A 12,453-nucleotide genomic window follows, 5' to 3' on the forward strand; every position below is an offset into this window, starting at 1 on the left:
CAAGACAAAATGGAGACTTGTTTAACCCTTTAACGCCAGAGGCGACACCTAACTTTGGCTTATACTCTTCAACCATTTACCCCAGGGGTGTCAAACATAGATTTGGCCCGCCAAATGGCTTAATCTGGCCCAATTGTGAAGAAAAAAAAAAGTTTCTAGCTCGTTTTTGTGGCGAGTTGTGGTTAAAGAAATGGCCGCGATGCACAATTTTGCCACTGGGGAGAGCAAAGCAAAAGTAGAACAGGCACAATGAGATCAGGAAATGAACAGAATATTTTTGCAGGCAAGTGTCACGTCTGGGTAAGATGCAGTTTGGTTCCTGCCAGCCTCACCGCTGTTTAGTTGCTATAAAAATGATCAGGTGTGACAGGACAATTACCAAAATGTCATTGTCAAAAAGAAGACAGATTGACGTGGAGTGTCGAGCTTTCCAGGAAAAATAGACAAAAAAAAAAAAGCTACAGATAACAAGCTGACCATAGTCACCTTGTTTTGCTATTTTATTACTGGTACGGCCCACTTCAGATCATCCGGGTTAAATGTGGCCCCCTGGACCAAAATGAGTTTGACAAAATGGTTTCGATCAACTTTAATCAGCTAATTCTAATGTGGAGAAAAGTGGCTTTATGCATCGGCCTTATACCAATATGCAAGACATTTTCAACGTAAGTTGTTGCATAATGGAACAAATCAGGTGTTCACCGTTCAGAATGACATTAATTACAAAAACGGTTGAAGAGCTATGGTAGTTGAAAGGATGTCAACACTTGAGATGTGACCAGCAACACCTAATCAACACACTTTCTTTGACATATTGTAACTCTTCAACCGTTAACGCCATCAACGTGAATCTTCTGATTCTCATATAGAGAAAAGTGGCTTTGCACCAATATGCACAATATTCTAACGTATGTTGTTGCATAGCGCCCGGACCTGCTTTTCATAGATTCAGAATTGCGTTAATTGCTGAAACGGTTGAAAGGTTGTGGCGGTCGAAAGGATGTCAACACTTGATATGTCACTGGTGACACCTCAACAACACCCTCTTTCACCTACCGTAACTGTTCAACTGTTTACTCGAGCAATGTGAAACTGCTGATTCCAACACGGAGCAAAACGGGTTTCCATTTCAGCATTGCATCAATATGCAACGTGACATAAAGTAGTGCATATCGGTGCAAGGCAACTTTTATTTAGAAATATCTGGAATTACAATAATTGGATCAATGGTTCAAAGGATGGACGTTTGTCGCCAGCCGTAACTTTTTAATTGTTTAAGCGATCCATGTAAATCTGCTGATTCTGATGCAGAAAAAAGTGGCTTTTCGTTGAGTATAGTGGCACAAAGCTGCTTTTAAACGCTTTGAAATTTGCTGAAATTATGTCATTTTCAAGAAAGGTTGAAGAGTTTCGTATGTCAAAAGAATATCAACTCTGGAGCTAATTAGAGATGTTGTTGGTGACACCTATATATCACATGCTCCTTGACATACTGTAAATCTTTGACTTTTTGCTCAATCAACAATAATCAGCGGACTCTGATGCGTGAAAAAGCAGGAACACTTTTTGTTAAGCTGCTTTTCTCTGTTTCAGAATCTGCTAGAGATACGTCAATTGTGTCAGTTTTTGAAAAGTTACGGTAGTCGAAAGAATGTCAACACTGGAGCTAAAAGTGTGGTGATAAAGGGTTAAGGGGCGTGGCTATTAAAAACTTCTATAGGAGTGCATATAGTGCATATATGCACTTGCAGATGGAAATGACTCCAAGTCACCTGTGACCTTTGACAGAAAAAGAGTGATGCAGAACGAGCCCTCGTCTTTACGAGTCAGAGAAAAGCCACTCTTTCTGGACGTGTGCGTTTGACGGATGACAGCGGCTGCTGTTTCATGGTGTGTCTCGTTGAGGAGACGTCTACATTGGTGGCATCAGTGTTCCTCGGGCGGTTTTCATTTTGGATGCACGCCGTGTTTTCCATCCAGATGTGCCGAGCTCTGCCGACGCCGGAGCTGCACGGAGGCAAAAACTGCCAGAATGTGCTGTCTGCCAGGCAGCAGTCAAAGAGGATTGGAGATTAGCCGGTGTGCAGACATAGTCGGTCGATCAGTCAGCCAGAGGGAGGGAATGATGTTGGGGGGGGGGAGCAGAAAAGTGAGAGGCAGTGTGGTCCCGGGATTTTTTTTTTCTTTTCCTCTCTTTCTGTGCCTTTCAGCCCACGTCGCTTATTTGAGCTCGCCGGTTGCTCGTCGTAGCTCTCCTTCACTTCCCTCCGTCTGTCTGTCCCTCCCCCATCATCTCGCCTCTTTCCCTCCCTCCTCCCACCCCCGCCCTCCTTCTCTCTCCATACCAAAGCCTGGGGGAGCCAGTGGAGATTAAATGTAGCCTCTATAAGCCAAAGCACATCATGTAGCAGTGTTTCTATGGCCCCTGCTCTGCCTCTCCCCTGCTCTCTGCAGGCCTCTCCTGTTTCTGAGGGGACGCTGTGGGTGTTTGGACCCAGCTGAGGCTCAATGAGAGGACAGAGATGCACACAAAGTCCTGCAGCTCCGGATTTTTTGGGTGGTTTTTTTTTTTTTTTTGCCCCCCTCTCATTTCTTGCATGCATGGAGAGGAAAAGAATGGATTTATATCTGGGCGGACTACAGACGACAAGGAAAGGACTATTTTCTCTCCCTCCCTCACCCCTCACCCCCCACCCCCCTGTCTAGTCTGATACAGAGAGGACAGCAGGGCCTCCGGCTGTAAGTGATCACAGCTGTGGGGCAAATTAAATGATGATCTTTCACCTTCATACAGATGTCTCCCCTCTGAAAAAAGGAAGGTTTGCTCAGAAAGGTAAAGGTGGTGCACGGGGGTGTGGGGGGGTGATATTCTGATACCCCCCCCTCACCCCCACCCAATTCCCTCCTTCACACCTTTTCATGTGACTCAGAGAGACAACAATGTGAAGGGAAAAAGACGAGAAGCAGAGAGGCGAGTAACCCAAGGAGAGATCAGTAGACGCAGCGGTTTTGTCCTTTAACTTTGTGAAAGGATTGTGTGTGTGTGAGACTGAGGTTGTGTTTATTTTAGTTGTTTTCTCACCCACCTGTCCTCAGGTTCAGGTGAACGGTGAGCACAAACTCAGGCAGGACATTTAAAGTGTGCATTTTTGTGCATGCCGTCTGAACACAGGTGTGTGTTATTAGATGTGTGGCACCGCGACCCCTCCTCCTGCTCTTTGGTAAGTCTGCTTGCTGGTATGCCTTGCTGATTGGCACTGCGGAAAGCCCCGGCTCACTGAGCTCCCTGTCATCTGTCTGCCTCGCCATCGTCCCTCCATCGTGTCTGTCCCGTCTCACCTGGAAGAGGGACTTTGGTTGAGCGTCTGGCTTCAAGGTGAGAGGAAGGATGTGGACTGGTTGATCCAGGAGTGAGTCTGCTGAAGGGGAGGGAGGGCAGGAGCAGAAGTGATAGAGTGAGTGTGCACATGGCTCACTCCGGCTCAGTTCCACCACCCATCCTCATCTCGCTCTTTTGTGTGGTTTCTTGCGATGAGCGTCTGCTCGATTTCTCTGCAGAAACAGGTTTTCCTTTGTGGCTGAAAGTTCACATTCGGGCTCTTCTTTCCTGTTTTTTTCTGCCCTCCTCGAGCAGGCAGAGCTGTGGACGAGTAACGGGGGCATCGTGGATCTGAAGGGGGGGGTGAGTCAACATCAGCCAGCACTTTTTCTTTTTTGCCTCCAAAGCTTTAGACCACCATGGCAGCTCGGACGAGCTGCAGAGCTTTGTTATCTGCAGCCGTGGCTCAGAATGATTTCGTTTCACTGTGTGGCAGATGTGGACAGGCGTGCACGTCATGGTGTCAGACGGATCGCAGCTACAGACTTGGGTGCACAAATCGATGCGTCCGTGCTCGGCTTTTGTCTTGTGCACCGTGAATAATCGGCCAATGGAGATTTTCCGGGAGGCTGCAGGAGACCTGCAGGAGCGGTGGGCGCAGTACCTGATGGCAGGAGGCATTTCTCAACTGCTGTATTGTTCAGCTTTGATGGGGGAGGGGGTTAGGGAGACAGAGAGAGTTGGAGGGGGAGGCTGGTCAGTGTTGTGTCTGGCTGAGGTTTGCACTTGTTGTATGTCCAGAGCCCTGCGCCGGCAGAGGCTGCGACCAGCGTGTACAACAGGCTGCAGAGAGAGCGTGATGTCTGCCAGCTGACGGGCTTCCTCTCCACGCTGGGAGATGCTCACATGCTCTGAGACGTGTTCTAAAGGTGGGAGGTCGCGCTGCGCAGTCTCCCGCAGGAGATCAGAACTCTGGAGAGCCGACAGTTTGAAAATCGTGTCTCTCTCCGTCCCTGAGACCCTAACTTGTGACGTTGTTCTTTCATGTCCACGGGTTTGGCTCTCGGGAGCTGAGAGGGATGCACGGCCATCTCCCGCACATTCCTGCCTCCAACAATGGCGATCAGAGTGTGTGGAGTGGGGGGGGGGCATGGCACACTATACTGAGGCGTTCACTGTACCCTCACGTCTCACGTTGGAACGCTCGGCTGCACGCCGCCGTGATGTTCTCGTACATTTTCAGGAGAAAAGCGTGCAGCCTGAAGATGGAAATGAAATGACACTGAGTCATGTGACCTGCCGTTAATCATGGACGCATTTCCCTCCCTACCTCTGCAACCTTTGATGTCCGCCTCAGTCTTTGCAAACACTCCTTATTTTATTTTCATTTCTATTTTTATTAAAGTCAAATGAGTGAGCAGACTGAAGCCATCGAACTCGATGCAAACCCTCACACGTTCGCCTGAAAGGTGTTGCTGCAGGTTCTGGCTCAGAATTAACACTTTCCTCCTGTCTGCAGACTCTGAGCGGAGCAAGCTCCTCCTGTCTGCGCCATCGTTGAGAGCAGCACAGGCTAATGTCGAGAGCGTTACCATGACAGCTCTGTACATCATGTGCTTGACCTCAGCAAAACCCGCTGCTAAGTTCAAACTTTCATTTGTGTAAGCTCAAAGGGAATCGGACTCCAGCAACTGCAGGCTGAAGCCCCAACAGCCAGATATGCTTACGGGAAATGAGGATTCAGAACTTGCAGGGTTCTTTCGGCTGCTCCTTGAACTTTTCGTCCTGTATTTGACTTTTTTAGATCCATCGATCTATCCAATAGATCAGTCTCCTACTATCTATCATAACAAGAATAATCATTTTAGTGCCACATCTTTTCAGCTCTTTTGGTTCTTCCTGTGATTGTGTTGCAATATTAGTGTTTTTTGGGTTATTTGATGCAGTCTTTGATGTCGGGAAAACGTTTTCAGCATTGTGGTGCAGAGCCTTAATCTATCTGGATCAAAACACAGAGTTTCTGCACGTAGAAAAGCTGTCCTTCAGCAACAAGCAGATACGATCTCTCTCATTGACACACCTCCGTACTGAAGCTCTCAAATCAGAATAGATGCTTTTTTACTGCAATTATCTTCTTTCATATAAAAGGTAACCTGGACAGACGTAAGGGTCTGGCTCTGCATTGTTCGGCCTCTGCTCTGGCTGCCTGAACACCGTGTCCCCGGATTTAGAAAAGGTGGATGAAAATGTTTTTCTGTGCCAGGTTTCCATTAGAGCTTCCTGCAGGAGAACCGTGTCTCTCCACAGTGTCGCTGCTTACATGGCCTTTCTGAATACTGGACTAAAGCGTTCCTCAGGTGTGCATGCGTGTGCTGTGGTTTGCTCCGGCGTCAAACCCCAGCCCGGATTTCCCCTCCGTGTGGCTGGATGGTGGACGCCGGCATGTGAGGAGCGGTGAGTCTGTGCTGCTGGTCAGCGTGTGGCAGCGTTCCTCCTGCAGCATCTTGTAACGCGTCTGTGAAGCAGAAGGGCTTCAGAAACAAGATGGCGTCTCCGCTCCACGTGGGTGCTCCCCACCCAAACCAGTGTCCTCCACACCAACCAAAAAAAAACACTTTTTTTTCAATTCCTGCACTCCTATTTAATCGAACCTGTGGAATTTTTGGCTGAATTTCAGATATTTCCGATTCAGAGCAGACATTGTGTTTTCACTGTTTTTCTCACACAGTCTGTGCATCGGCTGCGTGCTGTTTTGTCTGCCATCTGGGGTTTCAAAATATCCCGGTGGGGTGGACCTGGGCGCTCCTTCAGCGAGGTTGGATGGTGTGGAGGAGTTTGAGGGCTGTGCACGGCCTCTTCTTTGCACCTGCGGAATTGGCAGGCTGCATGCAAACATCAATAATCTGCAGTCACAAGCGCGCAGAGACCAGCAGTGAACGCTGAATGTGAGCTCTGCTGCATGTCAGAGAACAGCAGCGTTTTTCAGCCTTTTTTTTCATTTTCTCCGTTTGTCCTCGGGACTGCGGCCCTGTTTCATATGGTTGAGCATTTCGTGGCTCTGAAGGCTTTCTACTAGGAAGCTGAGCAGATGTGAGTCTGCACTGAGGGATTACTTCTGGGTTCAAGTTGGCTTCCTTTCTGAGGTTTTTGAAGTCGGTATCAGCTGTCTGCGTCGACATGATGTGAGATTCATGCTGCAGCTACAGAGTTATGAGATGAAGAAGATTTTTCGCACAGACATGCAGCTCATGTTGGTATTTTCATGCAGATGTTTGTTGCAGGTCTTTTAGTTGATGGAAAGTCATTTAGTTTAAATGCGACACGCCACATAAAGTGTTTTGTCAGTATTTTTCTGAACGAAGAAAAGCCTCTTTAGTTTTGCGTCATTATTTTTCCAACAATGGAGGCAACAGCGCAGTGGTCTAGTGAAGGAGTGTCCACCCTGAGACTGTTAGGTTCAAATCATCGACTGTATATGGGATCTGGACTGAGTCAGTGTGACGTCATCCATAGAAAGTGATTTACTTCTAGCTACAAACAAATGAAATCAATTCAGTTGCCACTTTTTCAGGACATGGATGTTGGAGCCAGACGACACCAGTATGCAGTAGTTGGTCTGAGTTTCTATGGCAACCACTCTAGCCAATCAGGAGTGAGCTTGTTGGATGTCCATACCCCTACAGAAAATCTATCAATCAGATGCTATGTGCATTGAACACTGAGACCTGCAGGCTCCACCTACTTTTATTGAAGCATCTGATTGGTCAGTTTATAACTTGAAAAAAATATTTCCTGAAAAAAAAAGGTTTATCAAGAACATGTTTAAAAAAAGTATCAAAGCAAGAATGGTCTTTCTGATGAATAGAATTACTTTATTTCTCAATAGAAGTCTATGGGATTTTGGTATATTGACGAGTGGATACTTCCTGCTTGGAACTCTAGGGGGAGGGGTCACTCAGTCCAGTTCTCACATACAGTCAGTGGTTTAAATCATTAAAAATGGTCTCCCTGCTTCACTCTCAGTATGAAGGGGTTGGATTTTGGAGTTAAGTCACCAAAAATGTTCTTGAGCACGGTACATTTCACACACCCAGTTGAGTGAGAATTATTAGGACTTTACCCGAGTTCTCATTTCAAAGAGACTTAATGGTAATAGTTTAACATTTTCACGTCATCGAAGAATTAACATTTTAGATTAGAGATACAAGTCCTGCATTTGGAAACCGACTCATGAAGCAGTCAGTGAATTCTGATTTACATTCATCTCTGTGTTGCAGTTATCTTTACTTTTGAACCCATTCCATGTTTTTCTTCTGCAAAGCCTTTTGTGAATCCTTCTGTTGGAAATGTCTGATTGTTTCCACACTGAATGTTAATGAGTGAACTCCTTTTTCTTACAGCTGCTTCAACATTGACCTCTTTATGGTTTTTGACCAAAGTTGAAATTTAAAAGGATCATTTTCCAGATAAAATGAATAAAGAAAAACAGAAAATGCTTTTTTTTCTCTTCTGTTGAGCCAAGTGGACTGACATTATGACCGACCTGCTAATAAACCAGACTACAGCTCCTATGCCAAAAACGAGCCATAGCAAAATTCATAAAGTGGGATTGTATTTTACAGAATAAAATATTACTAAAGATTACAAATGTAGTAAAATATGATACAAGGCAAATGACTAATATAAAACTACTTCTTCAGACAAACTGTTTGAATAAAGAGAAGAATCTTTATTAAGAAATTTCTGTCTGTGGGGTGAGGTTGTAGAAAAACACAGAAGAAAATATAAAAATTAGTAAAAATGTTACACAATTTTAAGAAAACGTAAGCTGAAAAATTCTGGAAATTTATAAATTATAAGCCTAATGAATCAATGAATGGACTTTGTGATGTTTTTTTTGGTACATTGATCATTTTTGTGTTTATGTTCATAATTATTAGATGTAAAAATGTATGCATAATAGATTGGAGGTGATAATTAACTATTTTTTTTCTTACCAACTTTCCTTTTAACTCCCTTTCTGTTAATTAATTATTACATTTGGGGTTTTAAAGTGCAACAAAATCAAATCAATCATTTTACTTTTTGGCTCAAATGTATTTATGATTTTGTTGCGTTATAGTTTTGAGAAGAAGCGTCCTGGTTTAAGTCTACTTGTACTATGATGTGATGTTTACACGCTTTATGAGAAATGCTGAGTCAAGTCAAACATAAGAAAAGCGATGTGTTAACTTTCTCCTGCAGCTTCTCAAAGATCACTTCTTGTTGGAGTGAAGGTGTATTTTTAGTGTTTCAAAGCTCCATCTGAAGTCACCCCACATGCCCTCCATACTGTGTTTTTTTTGCTTTTACAAATATAAAATGTGAGACAATCTCTTTAGAGATCAGAACAGAGCTTTGATGCTGTCATTCCTCATGAGTCTCAACCCTTTCTGCTCTTGGATCTATTACTGAACCGCCGAGCTTTTGAGGATTGAGACGTTCTTCTCTGTCTTTGGAGCCGTTTTGTTGTAACTTACAAAGTCTGGAGCGAATGTGATGACTTATTTAGAGCTAAAGATCTGATCTGAGTAAAAAAAAAAGAAAAGCATGTTTGTATGACGACTTTAATCAAGTCATAACTGTCAAAATAGCGGTCTGCTTTATAAAGCTTTAGATGAGATGTTCCTTTATAGGTTAGAACCTCAAACAATCTTCATGCAGGCACAAATATAGTTGATATTTTATCTGAAATACTCAGGTATGTTTAAACAAAGCATTGTTAGACGCTCCGGGAGGAAGTGAAAGCTGAAATGTAGAATTGAGCTTTGTGGCGGTTCTTCAACACTTGTGATAGACGATCAAAGGCTTTCTGCTGAAACAGCTTTGTCTTCCTCTCTGTTGCAGACCACTAGAGCAGGTCCGGACTCGTCGGGGAATTCTCCATGAACCTGATAGGAGAACTTCACAGCCTGCAAGTCACAGCCGCCGAGGCTTTTTAAGCTTCCCATCCAGTCACCTGCAGAGTTCCCATGAACACCTCATGTCTCTTAATGTCTCTGTGATTAAAAGTGATTTTTTAAAAACTTGAGGTTGTTTTGTTTTTCATTTAGAATATATCTATTTACAGGATGACAGCGTGCAGGAGTTAACCTGTACAGATTATTAGCTCAAAATCTGACATTTTGACAATAAATACTTCTGTTTTCCATGAAGACATTCAGTTTAATAAGGTAAAATAGGCTATAAATAATACCTTAAAGGTGCTAATCCTCCATCTGAATCCAGTTTCTGCACGCGTAACAGATTTATTCTTCAATAATTGCTAACTCTTTTTTACAACGTTTTAGTTTTAACCCCAGTTAGTTAGCATTTTTCTGAATATTCATTTGAAAAAAGCAGATGTTTAATTAATATGGTACAGTCTTTTTACTTTATAGGCTCACATGGACTGAAGTAGTGACATACAGTTATAATTACACCTTAAATTTATGCTTTTTACACCCAAATTAATTTATTTTTGTAGTAAATCTTTTTATTAAATTGTTTTTAAACTATCATATTGTTCTAGTTGTGACACTTGACATAACATTTGTGTTTCTGTTGCTTTTATTGTCAACATTCCTGCAGATCCTGCAACACATGAAGCAGATGACATAAATCCTACAACAAAATCTACTTACTTACCTTCTTGTTTGTTGTTTTGGCTCGATCACAGTTTTAACTTTGCAGAAGCAATATTTAGTTATTTCGGATTATTTGTGTAGCTGTAAAAAAGATATTTAATTGTTTCTGCTCCGATTCTTTCCTGAAATGTCTTCTTCTTTCAAAGCCTGACATTCCTTCTCGGAATGTGGACAATGAGGCTTTTTTTAAAAGGAGGTAAAATGTTTTCCAGCTTGTGGCGGAGGAATTTTTTAATGTAAAAAAAGGTGCAAGAATGTACTGTAAAATTTTCTTCCAGGCTATTTACAGTAACAAAATATTTTATAAGGACATTCTTCCTTCATGAGAGTTTGCATTTAATCGGCACTTTGACTGATCCTGTGGTTTTCCCTGCTGGTTCAGCTCAGCCTCAGAAATGTGACGTTCATCAGCAGAAGAAGAAACTTTTACTGACCTGAACCAAAAGTGAACTGGTTTCTCTCATACAACAGTTTTATACTGTATTTTAATGTTTAAACAGCAAAGAATGAAATATATATATATATATATATATATATATATATATATATATATATATATATATATATATATATATATATATATATCCTGTTATATTTATGGGTTATTTTCAAAATAAAAGGTGAAATCTGAATATTTAGTGCTCTGAAAAAGAGGACAAAAGAAACTTTCTGTCATCTTGAATATTTAAGGTAAGGTCTTATGTAGATTTATGTTTTTTTATGTAAATACTAAAGATAAGCTCATTAAATAATTTTAACTGATTTTTTTTTTCAATTTTATGACTGCAGAGCCGTCTTCTTCAACAAATTAAAGAAAGTTTTTGCAAAATTACTCAGCTAGTTCTGCTTAAAATTCAAAGTTAAATATAATATAAAGGGTATTTAAAGTTCATATTTAAAATTAAAAAACTAAACAGAGTAATGTTAGAAATAGAAAAAAGAAAACATGGAGGAAAATGTCAATTAAAAAGAGGTGAAAATCTTCCTATGATCCCAAAAAGAGAAAGTAGTAGAATAATCTGAAACCGAACATGTTTTTCATTATTTAATTCATTTATTTTTGTGTTTAAATAAAATAACTGATATGTTAGAAAATTAAATTGGTGTTTTTATTGTATCGTTTTGTAAAGAATGTGTAGTAATTATGTTTTTGTTCCTCACCATGAACCTCCACAAACATCCAACATATTTTTTTAACTCTTTACTCTTGTAAAATTCAAATGGATTAAAACAAGTATGAACAAAATTTCAATATTTTTAAAACCATTGTTCTACAATACTCAATGCTAACAAAAAGATGATTAAATAACATATTTAAAACATGTTTAAATTAAAGATGTTTTTTTTTACAGTAAAGGTGGATATTAACCAGAAATAAAATCCTAGAATCCAAACATAAAGCACAGTAGAAAAATAGAAACATGAATCCTTTACTATGATGTGTAGATAAAATTATAGTCCATGAAAATGTAAAATGCAGTTTTTTTATACCACAACTTCAATAATAAACCTCTTAAATATGAAAACATGATTTTATTTAATGATATTATCTTAAATCAGTTTATGAAATCCCAATTTTATTGACTCACGATTGTTTAAGTGACACAACTCTTATAAAAATACCCACAAGAGAGGATCAAACCTTCACAGAAGTGTAAATGCTGAAACAAACATGTAAGCATAGACTCTGATGTGAAAACTGAAGCTGTCATGTAATGTTTTCGTTCATTCCAGTGTCGTTCTGTCCCCGTTCGTCTTTCTCCCACACAGACTCAAATCCACGCTGAGATTTGGCTCGCAGGCTGCAGCTCTGCAGACAGAAGTAGGCCAAAAGCCATGTGAGGACAGAGCCGGGGAGACGAACAGGGAAACGCGGGGCGATCGCTCGGCGGGTGGCTGCAGAACAGAGACGCCAAGCAGAGGCCTTTCAGCTTGGACCATATTTCATCAGTCGTTCAGCTTCTCCATGCAAATGAGTGCACAGGCTGTATAAATGATTTAGTCCTTTCAATCTAAACATTTTGTCTTTATAGACAGTGATTTAGCTTTCTAGAACCAACCATTATCCTTGCTTTATGCTTTTTTTTTTCTTGCAACATCATTTCTTATTAAAGCAATGCCCATCCAAAACAATTAAAAAGAACATTTCAGCACATGAAAAGACTCTTTTTAAATAAATAAAAATGGCAAAAATAGAGAAAAATTGTCCACATAGAAAAGCTTTGGTGAAAACAAACAATTCCACAATATTCTTTTGTGTTTGCCACACTTTTTATACATTATTTTTTAACATTACCAACAAGAGTTTTAAATATTTGAGATGTAATACTTTCTTAACCCTTAATAGCCTGAAATGTTTTTAACTGTTATCCTTTTTAGAACTTTCCAACTTGCTACTATATATTAGCTTTGATGCTGTTTTTTTGTGGGTTTTTTTTGTGATAATGCCATATATTTGGTTTTTAAGTT

The 12,453-nt window shown here is 41.1% G+C and overlaps 1 long non-coding RNA gene across 1 annotated transcript; it reads left to right on the forward strand.

The window, feature by feature from the left end:
• Positions 1–3,390: 3,390 nt before the first annotated feature.
• Positions 3,391–9,387, forward strand: LOC112149615. Its single transcript, XR_002919812.2, has 2 exons — positions 3,391–3,682; positions 9,206–9,387. It is a non-coding gene; the product is annotated as an uncharacterized LOC112149615 (long non-coding RNA).
• The last annotated feature ends 3,066 nt before the right edge of the window (positions 9,388–12,453 follow it).

This window comes from Oryzias melastigma, linkage group LG13 (assembly GCF_002922805.2).
Source record: "Oryzias melastigma strain HK-1 linkage group LG13, ASM292280v2, whole genome shotgun sequence".
Taxonomy (NCBI): Eukaryota; Metazoa; Chordata; class Actinopteri; order Beloniformes; family Adrianichthyidae; genus Oryzias; species Oryzias melastigma.